Source organism: Rhincodon typus, chromosome 25 (assembly GCF_021869965.1).
Source record: "Rhincodon typus isolate 14 chromosome 25, sRhiTyp1.1, whole genome shotgun sequence".
NCBI classification, from domain to species: domain Eukaryota; kingdom Metazoa; phylum Chordata; class Chondrichthyes; order Orectolobiformes; family Rhincodontidae; genus Rhincodon; species Rhincodon typus.
This window is the reverse complement of record NC_063356.1, coordinates 35,176,656-35,188,621: the sequence shown is the minus strand read 5'-3', so window position 1 is coordinate 35,188,621 and position 11,966 is coordinate 35,176,656. Positions and strand designations below refer to the sequence as shown.

The 11,966-nt window shown below is 41.6% G+C and overlaps 1 protein-coding gene across 1 annotated transcript in view; it reads left to right on the top strand.

The window, feature by feature from the left end:
- Positions 1–11,966, top strand: part of LOC109913838 (cadherin EGF LAG seven-pass G-type receptor 2-like) — a 990,249-nt gene that overhangs the window by 527,663 nt on the left and 450,620 nt on the right. The gene's annotated exons all lie outside the window — the stretch shown is intronic.

Genomic DNA, 11,966 nt, shown 5'->3' with positions numbered 1-11,966 from the left:
ATATATATTTGTTCTGTAAATACAGTCAGTATCTTTTTTAAACCACTAGAAAATTTTCTTGTTATCAGTTTGTTTTGTTCTCATTAGTGTCAGTAAACTCCATCTGATTATAATGGTTTGCAAGTTTCATTTGGATGGAGTTACAGTTGGCGAAAAAGAGCGGCAGAATTTATCAGTGGATGATTTAACAGGGTATTGCCTTGATGGATTTAGCAAATCTCATGGATCATACAGACATTTAAATAGAAGCAGGAGTAGGCCTCTAACCCGCCATTCAAAAATACCATGATTAATCTGTCCCAGGCCTCAAATCATCTCTCATACCAGCTCATCATAGCTCTCAATATCCTAATACTTAAAAAGCTATCCACCTCAGTGATTTAGCCTCCACAACTTTGAGATAGTGAATTTGCTGCCCTCTAAGAGAAGAAATTCCTCCGGATCTCAGTTTTAAATAAGTAACCTTTATTCTGTGACTATGTCTCCTAGTTCAAGATTCCTGACAAGTGGAAGCATATTCTCCATATTCTGTCAAGCCCCTTCAGAATCTTGTATGCTTCAATAATATTGCCCCTTCTTCACTGTCCCTTCAGAATTGCTGAGTCAAAATCCTGGAACTTTCTTCTTAACAGCAGTGTAGGTGTATCAACAGCCCCATGGATTGAAATGTTTCGTGAAGTCAGCTCACTATGACCTTCTCAAGGGTGATCAGAGATGGTCAATAAATACTAGTATGTTTGTAAAATGCTAGCCAGTAATGCTCAGATCCTGTGAATGAATATAAAGAAAATTGCTTGTGACCAGTGATTCCTGGACATCCAAGCCTATGCTAGTTTTAACAAAGTTTAAGAATACTTTTTATTAAAGAAAAGCACCATTAAATTGTTCACTGGCATGGAGAAATGATTGGTAAGTTTAAGGAAGAAGGACTACTTCTTCAGGGGCTTCTGAATCACAGATATACTACGGCACAGGAGATTGTTTAGCCCATATGTCAGCCCCAGCTACACAAATGAGCATCATGACTTACTGCCATTCTCCTGCCTTTTCCCATACTCTTGCTTATTATTTAAATAGAAATAGTCCTCCAGTATATTCTTGATAGGGTCTCCAGCACACTTCCGGGCAGTGCATTCCAGAACAAACAACTCAATGCGTGAAAAGGTTTTTCCTCATCTCACGTTTAAGTCTTTTGCAAATCACTTTAAATCTGTGTCCTCTGGTTCTTGGTCCTTCTACAAGTGGTAACAGTTTCTCTCTGTCTGCTCTATTCAAGAAGCTCATGATTTTGAAAACTTCTGTGATAGCTCCTCTTCGCCAACTTCTCTGCTATATGGCCTTATAATTGATATTTCTCATCATGAGCTATTCTTTTAAATCTCTTTCGCGCCCTCTCATTGCATTGCTGAGGTCTGACACGTTTAGCTTCACCACCTTGCTCGTGTACTGTATGCATCTATTAATAAAACCAAATACGGTATGAATAATTAACTGCTCTCGCAAACGGGCCTATCACCTTCAATGTTCTGTGCACATATATCCACAGATCCCTCATTCCATGCTCCACCTTTCAAATTGTACCCTATACATTGTATCGTCTGTCCATGTTCTTCCAACATGCATTACCATACATTTCCCTGCAATGAACTTAATTTGCTATCTATCCACCCACTGCACCAAATTACTTATTCCCTTTTGACCTTCTACACTGTCCACATCACAGCTTACAATGCTTTTAATGTGTATATCATCCACAAACTTTGAAATTGCACCTGCATGCCAAGATCTAGATCATTAAGAAAGTTTAGGAAAATCAAGAGTCCCAATACTGATCCCTGGGGAACTCCACTACTTACTTGTTCCCAAGCCAAAAACTATTCATTGACCATTACTCTGGGTTTCCTATCCCTCAGCCAACTTTGTTTCCAGATTGCTGCTGTCCATTTTATTCCATGAGCTATGTCCTTTCACAAAATTCCAGTATGAGGCTTTGGATCAAATGTCTTATGGAAGTCCATGTACACCACATCAACAGCATTACCCTCATCGACCTTTTCTGTTACCTCTTCAAAAAAATACCAGCAAGTTAATTAAACAGGATTTCCCCTTTAGAAATCTATGCAGGTTGTTCCTAAGCAACTCACTATTTTCCAAGTGACTACTAATTTTATCCCAAAAAGATGTTTCTAGAAGCTTCCCCACCACTGACATAAAACAGATTCGTTTGTAATTTCTAGTCTTATCCTTACAACCAACTTTGAACAAAGGCATGAAGTTTGCATTTTTCCAGTATTGCCACATTTATTTTTTAATGAAGGTGGACAATTAGATAACTAACTAGTGGAGGAGGCTCCGTAAATATCTTTATCCCCAGGGATAGGGAGTTCAGGACATCGGTGCAAAAATAAAAAGGCCGAAGAATTTGCAAGCATCTTCAGCCAAAAGTGGTATGTGGATGAACCATCTTTGCTTCTACCCGAGGTCTCCAGAATCATATGTGTCAGTCTTTAGGCAATTTATTCCACTCCACATGATATCAAGAAATGGCTGAAGGCTCTGGATACAGCAAAAGCAATGAGCTCTGACAACTTTGCGGCAACAGAACAGAAGATTTGTGTGCCAGAACTAACTGAACCCCCGAAGCCAAGTTGCTCTTGTACAGCTACAACATCACATTTTTCTGCATGTGAGGTATGTGCTGTTTAAAAACATTGTTATTAAGGAGCACATACACCGCCAAAACATGCTCACTGATGCTTGGTTTGAGTTCTTCAAAGCTTTGACTTCATTACAGCCTTCCTCTGAAATTGGATAAAAGCACTGAATTCTGGAGATGAGGTGAAAATGATTGCTATTGACATCAAGCTACCATTTGACCAAGTATGTATTAAAGAGACCTGGCAAAATTGAAGCCAATAGGAAATGGGCTAAAATTCTTTACTATTTTCAGCCATATCACAGAGGTTGGAGGCACAGTCATTCACTCCACCAGTATGTAGCACATACATGATGCACTGCAACAAATCATTAAAACTGTTTGACAGTGCGTTCCCAAACCTGCAACTTCTACCACCTAGAAGGGCAAAGGCAGCAAACACATGGGAATACACCACTTGCAAGTTTCCCTCCAAACCATGCTGTTTAGAACTAAATTGCTGCTCCTTGACTGGGTCAGATTCTGGAACATCCTTCCTAACTTTAGAGTAAAGCATTAATACTCATAAGTAAATTACTTAGCACTGATGCGAGAGACCACACGATGGAGAGACTCTGAAAAGAGATGCCGGTGTAAATTTCATGCCAAGACTAAAAATTCAAATAGTTCCTATAATTTTGAATGAATAATAACCTTAAAACCTTATTTTTCCTTTGTCAACTTTACTAACACCTTCAACCCCAACCTCAAGTTCACCTGCACCATCTCTGATACCGCTCTCTCCTTCCTGGACCTCTCTATCTCCATCTCTGGTAACCACCTGGAAACCGATATCAATTTCAAGCCCACCGACTCCCACAGCTACCTAGACTACACCTCCTCTCACCCACCTTCCTGCAAGAATGTGATCCCCTACTCCCAAGTCCTCTGCTTCCGCCGCATCTGCTCCCAAGATGAAGCATTCCACTCCTGGACATCCCAGATGTCATCGTTTTTCAAGGACCGCAATTCCAGCCAACCCCCCCCCCCCCCACCCCAGTTGTAAAGACCGCCCGCGACCGTGCCTCTTGCGTTTTCCGCACCTCAGCCCTCACACCCTCTCCCCGCAATAACAACAAAGACAGAATTCCCCCTGTCCTCACGTATCACCCCATGAACCTCCGGATTCAATGCACCATTCTCTGCCACCTGCAATCTGACCTCACTACAAAGGATGTATTTCCCTCCCCACCCTTATCTGCCTTCCGGAGGGACTGCTCTCTCCGCAACTCCCTCATCTGCTCCATACTCCCCACTAGCCCCACCACCACGGGCACCTTTACCTGCAACCGCAGGAAATGCTACACCTGCCCCTACACCTACCCCCTCACCTCCATCCCAGGTCCCAAGAAAAGCTTCCACATTAAACAGATGTTCACCTGCACATCCGCTAATGTGGTATATTGTATCCGCTGTTCCCGATGTGGCCTCTTCCAAGCGGAGGCTTGAAGACTGCTTTGTGGAGCACCTACGTTCAGTTCGCGACAAACAACAACACCTCCCAGTCGTGAACCACTTCAACTCCCCCTCCCACTCCCTGGACGACATGTCCATCTTGGGCCTCCTCCAGTGTCACAAAGATGCCACCCAGAAACTGGAGGAACAGCACCTCATATTCTGCTTTGGAAACCTACAACCCAATGTTCTCAATGTGGACTTTACTAGCTTCAAATTTCCCCACCCCCAACCTCATCCCAAGACCAGCCTCCCCTCTCATCCCCACCTCCTTGATCTGTCCATCTTCTCTCCCATCTATCCGCCCCTCCCTCCTCACTGACCAAACACCACCCCCACCTCCTACCTATAAGCCTCGTCCCCGCCTCCTTGACCTGTCCGTCTTCTATCCCACCAGTCCGCCCCTCCCTCCTCACTGACCAACCCCCATCCCAACTTCCTACCTACACTCACCTTTACTAGCTTCATCCCCGCCTCCTTGACCTGTCCATCTTCTCTCCCACCTATCTGCTCCACTATCCACCTTCTATCGTCCCCCCTTCTCTATTTATTTCAGAGCCCCCTTCCCTTCCCCCATTTTTGAAGAAGGGTCCAGACCCGAAACGTCACCCTTCCTGCTCCTCTGATGCTGCTTGGCCTGCTGTGTTCATCCAGCTCCACACCTTGTTATCTCAGATTCTCCAGCATCGGCAGTTCCTACTATCTCCAAGCACTAATGCTTGCAGCTATCAGGTAAACCTTTCTGCATGAGAAAGAATTCACTTGAAAGCACTGGCCTATGAATATACTGAATGAAATCCATTTCTATTTGAAGATCACTGCATATTCATTTCTTGGTGTTCTAATCTATCATTATGTTATTGCCTCCTGCTAGGAGGTGAGCTGCAGACAAAGCCAGACTTGGTGACCCTCTATTAAACCACCATTGCCCCTGGAAAATGCCAGTCAAAAGGCACTGTATCTTGCCTCCTTCTGCTGCCAGGCAGATTGTTCTCTGGGCATGCAGTCTCCACAGAGGCAGGAGGTAAAGTATCTTCAGGGAACTGGTCTGATCATTTTTAAAGTTTTTTCTCAACACTATCCCCGTCTCACCCCTAATCAAATCCGGTACCAGAGCTGATAAAGACCTCCCTTTCTCCCATGGTCTTGTTTGTTTTAATGCATAGGCCTCTTCCTTTGCCCAGAACTGTCATGCAATGGCATGGACAAAGAAACAAGTGACTGACTTTCCTTTCAAACAAAGTGACAAAATGTCATGGATCATACCAAGGTGTTTGGTCAGCACAAAAACTGTAGCAGCTTTTAATTGCTCAGATATAATGCTTCAGTAAACATTATAATATGGTATAATTAATTACAAAGTAGAAAATGCATCCTGAATGAGTTGCATTCAAAGTGGCAAGACATCATGTTTGACAGGTAGGAATGGTCATTGAAGTTCATTGCTCATCTTCAATTAAGAGGGTATGAATAAAAGTTTGTTTTAAGTTCTCAAACTGAGCCTGTACCAAAGAACAGAAAAGTCTGAAACTGGGAAGAAATGATCCATGTGAACTTGAAAGACTCATCAGAGGTCAGACAGGGATTCGCTTCTTTAGGTGAGTGTGCATGGAAGCTCCGAAGACATGACAAAACTTTAGATTACACACACTTGCTGAGAATACCTTCAACCAAAGGCAACAGATGAGTGGATTAATTACATCAGCTGGTTATACACCTATTGTTTACACAACTACAAAAGACAAATACATATTTGGTATCTTCTGATCTGCACACTTTTATGCCTTCCAAAATATTGTCTTTTCACATTACATTTGATGATCTGTGATGGAGTTTGTGAGGAGCGGGGATGTGAAGGTGGGGCAGCCCACCTTGCTTTTCCAATACAATAACCCAGCTCTGGACATCAAATAAAGCCCACCCCCAACATCCTCACACTGCTACACATCCCACATTCCAACCAATGTCCACACAGATTACCCATTCATGTTCAATGCCACCCCCATACCCTCACAGGTCACCCAAACCAAACCATGTTCACCCGTGCCATCTTTACCCCTCACCTCCCCACCACTCATTATGCCATGCCTTGTTCCTTTAGATACTCTATGCTTGCATGGGCAATCACTCAGAATGCCCAATTTACAGTCTTCAGAAACTATAGCAATGGGAATTATTTTAAAATAATTGAAAAAAAATTAAACATCTAACAATCTATTAAAATACTGAATTCAAATATTGATTCTGGGAAAAATATTCCCAGTAAGAATTGTCATCTATTAGATTTGTAAACAAACAACGAAAGCAAGGGCATGTTCTGTTGTTGCAGCCTCTTAAAATATTCAATTCATGCTGGAGCAGTAGACCACCTGATGAGCTAAAGCCATTAGCATCTGAAACACAGCAAAGCATTCATAATGGCTACAGCTGTCATAATAAATCTTCTAGTTACATTGTTTAAACTGACGGAATATCATGGTGTTCCATCTCAAAGCAGAATGCACATCAATAACAGATAGAGACAGGCACTGAGATTACTTCCAATTTTCCAAAGCAGGGATTTAGTTTTAAAACCAGACAAAGCAGTCAGTCAATTTATATCACATCACAAAACATGCCAGTCTGGTTGACAATACTTTTTTTAAAAATTTTTTTAATGCATGAGCCCCTTTCATGAAAATAATGCTGTATTGCATGACAATGCTAACACAATTGTGGTCGATGTCAGGCTCAACTTATCTTTCTTGACTTTACAGGACAAATCCTCAGAATGACTCCTTGCAACAAAATGCATCTAAGTAACAAATCAGTATTCAACAGTGAGATTCGGACTATGAAAAGTTTTTACATTTATGTTTCAAAATGCTCCCCACTACTCAGCAGACTCCCCAATATGGTCAGAAATTCCACAGCACAAAACTGTGTATGGGGAAAATTAAAGCTTTCGGTGATCCTCACAATAGGGACACAGACCTCAAAAGAATTATATGTACATTTTTCACCCAAATCCTTCTGAACCCACATGAAAGCCACACAAATATAATGTGGGATCAGGAGAGTGGAGCTAGATTGTTTTTCTGGTAAAAAAAAACTAAATTCAGCATTTCATGACCAGATTCACACCTTCATTGAGTGATGAAAATCTGGCCCAACATGTAATTTGTAATTTTGATAAAGGCTGTTTCAATGTATGAGGCTGGGGCAGAACCCTGATCAGAGGGTCTCAAAACTGGAGCTGCAGAGAAGATGAGTGCAGATTTGAAAGGTGAAAGCACATGAAAGGATTTTGAAAAGGAATGCAGCTTGAAGATGGAGCAGTGGATTGCAAGCAGTGTGGGATCAATTATGGGTTTTTTTGGTAAGATGGATAATGATGGCAGATTTGACAGTAAGGTAATCAGTACTTGAGTAGAGGGAACTCTATAAGTATCAACTAACATAGAGGTTGGGAGGTAAAGTTGGGTGGTCTGCTAACAGTAGAGAACAGCAAATACAAAACATCAGTTATTCCAAATTCTGTTTAACCACTTATAATGCTCTGTACAGCCTCCCAGGCCACCATCACCAGACTGCTAGGAAATTGGACACAGGTTATCACTGATTTACTGTGGACTGATGGATTTTTGTCCTCTCACACAAACATCAACTCCAGTTTCCAATGTTTTCCTTACTCATCTTGAAACTACAAGCAAAATCTAAGTATTTTTCAGATAAAAAATCCAAATAGGAAAAAATGATTTGACCCTAAAAGTGAGACTCCATGCAGAGTTTTACACCAAAGTTCCTCTTGAACTACAAGAAAGCAAAAATATATTTTAAGTACAACCATGCTGGGCCTCCTCAGGCCTTTGCTTCCGTTCCCAAGAGATTTGAGACGGTTAGAAGGATAAGCTTTTACCACGCTCAGGTTGCAGGTTAAAATAGCCAATAATCTCATTGAGAATCCAATTGCCAAATTGCTCCCTGTTGATGTAATTGGGGACCAATTGGAGTGAACTGCAGAATTTTGTGTGCACCCCAGTGATAATCATAGGGATCTGTTTGAGTCAAGGAAAACCTTTTGTGCAATCGCTCAAAAAGTGATAGCTGGTCTCCAGTGTTTAATCAGAGCGAAGGAGGACGCATGTGAGCTGTCAGCTCATGTCCTGCTGTTTGCCACGTTTTTGCCTTCGCTTCTCAACCACAGTCTGCCAGATTGAGAAGTTGACTGGTGGATGGCAATACCAGGTGCCACCTAAGTGCAAGGAGCTGGGAGCGAGAAGTGATGGGTTTGGTGACATATGTCGATCATGGGCAGGATATGGTATCATTTGGGTTCTTCGGGTCTTCATAAAAGCTTAGGCCAGACATCTAGGTTACCGTTAATTAACATTTATTGGTAAATTGTATACAACGGTAAGGCTAGAGAGCATACTTTGGGCTATTAAGGCTCCAAACTCCCAGCAGAGCACTGGCAGATACTACTGAGGTCACAGCTGCATGGCAGTTTGCCTCAGAGACTCACCTATGCCTTCATCAAACCCTACCCCAGTAAATAGCAATAGGGTGGGGCTGCTGGGAACATTGGGGACTGAAGCCAAAAAGGAGAAAGATGCTGGAACAATCAGAGGAGTCATGTGTTCGGTATCAGGGGAAATCAGAAGGATCATGTTGATTGGAGGTCATGCCCCAGAGTGAGTGTTCAGTCCTTGGGTCAGGCGAAATAAAACAAGTGAACTGGATTGAGCTGGTAAGTGAAAAGGTACTTACCAACTGGATCCAGAAAAGTTCATTATTTGGTTTCCAAAAACCCAAGAAACCCATCCAATTTGGTAGAATTTAAAACAGAGTGGCAAACTGTAGTTAAAATATTTATTCAGCCAGCCTGTGAATGATGGTCAGGCTGGAGTTATAGCTGCGCTACCCGCTTTTATCTTCTCTTTCATTTCAGGAGGAAATACGCCCAAGAAGACAGGAAGACTCAAGACGAGTCATGTGTTCCTCAACATTTGTATCCAAAAATAACACTGCCGACTTCTGGTAAAATTCAGTCATAGAGCCATAGAGATGTACAGCACAGAAACAGACCCTCCGGCCCAACTCGTTGATGCCGACCAGATATCCTAAATAAATCCAGACCCATTTGCCAGCATTTGGCCCATATCCATCTAAACCCTTCCTATTCATATACCTATCTTCTGGCAGTTCATTCCAGATACACACTAACCTCTGAGTGAAAAATTTGCCCTTTAGATTCCTTTTATATCTTTCCCCTCTTACCTTATGCCCTCTAGTTTTTGACTCCCCCACTCCAGAGAAAAGACCTTGTCTATTTACCCTATCCATGCCCCTTGTGATTTTATAACCCTCTATAAGGTTACCTGTCAGCCTTCAACACTCCAGGGAAAATAGCCCCAGCCTATTCAGCCTCTCCCTATAGCTTAAACCATACAACGCTGGCAACATACTTATGAATCTTTTCTAAACCCTTCCAAGTTTCACAACATCCTTCCTATAGCAGGGAGACCAGAACTGCACACAGTCTTCCAAAAGTGGCCTAACCAATGTCCTGTACAGTCACAACATGACCTCCCAATTCTTATGCTCAATGCACTGTCCAATAAAGGTGAGCATACTAAATCCCTTCTTCGCTATTCTAACTACCTGCAACTCCACTTTCAAGGAACTATGAACTTGAATTCCAAGGTCACTTTGTTCAGCAACATTTCCAAGGACCTTACCATTAAGTGTATTAGTTCTGCCCTGTTTTGACTTTCCAAAATGCAGCACCTCATATTTATCTAAATTAAACTCCGTCTGCCACCCCTCAGCCCATTGGCCCAACTGATCAATATTCCGTTGTACTCTGAGGTAACCTTCTTTGCTATCCACTACACCTCCAATTTTGGTATCATCTGCAAACTTACTAACCGTACCTCCTGTGTTCACATTCAAACCATTTATACAAATGACAAAAAGCAACAATCAATAATTCTGCTATGTAGAATATGGGAGGAGTAATTATAAATTAAATGTGTGAGAGAAAATATTAGAAATGCCAAGGTAAGGTGTGAAAAATTAAAAGGAATCTATTTGGTGCTAAAACAAACTGTTCAGAAACTTTAAAATCAGAGAACAGAAGTGTCTATTACAACAGAGTCATAGAGCCATACAGCACAGAAACAGACTCTTTGGTCCAACCAGTATATGCTGACCATAATCCCAAAATAAACTAGCCCCACCTGCCTGTGTTTAGCCCATACCCGTCCAAACATTCTTACTCATGTACCTACCCAAATATCTTTTAAACGTTGTGACTGTACCCGCATCCACCACTTCCTCTGAAAGTTTATTCCATATACAAACCACTCTCTGTGTAAAAAAAAAGCCCCATATGTCTTTTTTAAAACTTTCTCCTCTCACCTTAAAAATATGTCCCCTTGTCTTGAAATCCCCGACGCTAGGGATTTGACAATGTTAAGTATCGTTTGAAATCACTTAAAACAAGCTAAAGTCAGTTTGCATTGATAAAGGAATTTATTTGAAGTTTTCTTGTTATTCTTTCTGACTGGATTATTGCAGATAGTCACAAATGATGCAAAGCAGAATCATCAGATGAGCCCTCTCCTGTAGCTACCAAAGACTCCAAGAATGAGAAGTGATCTTAATGAAATATATAAGTTCTGATGGGGCTTGACAGGTTGGATGCTGGGAGGATGCTTCTTCTCCAGGGACAGTCTATAACCTGGGGTCAGTTTCAAACTAAAGGGTCAGAGAGTCAGAGAGAAGAAGGAATTTCTTCTCTCAGAGGGCTATCCGTCTTTGGAGTTCTCCTCCTCAACAAACAGTGGAGGCTGGGTCATTCAATATATTTAAGCCTGAGTTAAATTTCTGATCTAAATGAATGTCAAGGATTATGGGGATAGGCAAATATATGGAGGAAAGGCCAAAATCAGATCAGCCATGATCTTTTTAAATGGCTGCACTGCATTTAAGGGGTGAAACGGCCTACTTTTCCTCTCATTTATTACGCCTACCTGCTAAATATATTTAAAGGTGTCTAGGATGTTTTGCAATTGAATGTTACAGGCATCCAGATTGGGACAGAAAAGGAGAATATAAATCTCCTGCTCAATTTAAAACTATCTGCCCACCACCCAAGACCCAGTTTCTTCCAATCAAATCAGGTAGAGCAAGACTCGTCCCATGAGTAGGCCACCTGATCCCACTGAGACTTGTCAATGTTTATGTGGTATAACTCCCATCCACTCTGAAACTGGGTTTATGAACATAGAAATTTGGAGCAGGAATAGCCTGATTAGTACTCCACATTCCTGCCCTTTCACAGAGAACCATTCACACCCTCACTTGACAAACATCTATCTACCTCTGTCTTAAAATAGAAAGGGATCAGCTGGTCTATTTGTTCCTCTGGCTCTTTTATTAATTTACCACAGATTGTAACATATGAGTGGGTGGATCGTGAAGTCAGTGTGTTCCTAACGTTATTAAAAAAACAATGTGGCAGTGCGCAAGTGTCTCTCCAGAGAGAAAGTGTGATACATAACGCACAATATTGCAATGTTCAGTTGATGTTACTGCAGTCTTACAAATTGCAAATTTTGCAAAGTCTGCCTTCCTCCAATCGAAGATTTTTTTCCAATCTATCTGCATAAGGTATTACATTGATTTTTAATTAATAAGAAACAAGAATAACAAGAATAATTGGGACCCTATGGAGGAAAGGCTTGCATATTTAATCAGTTTAATTTTGCAAAGCACCAACTGAGGTGAGTAAATCAGAATTTAGCAATAACAAATAATGGACAAACTCTAG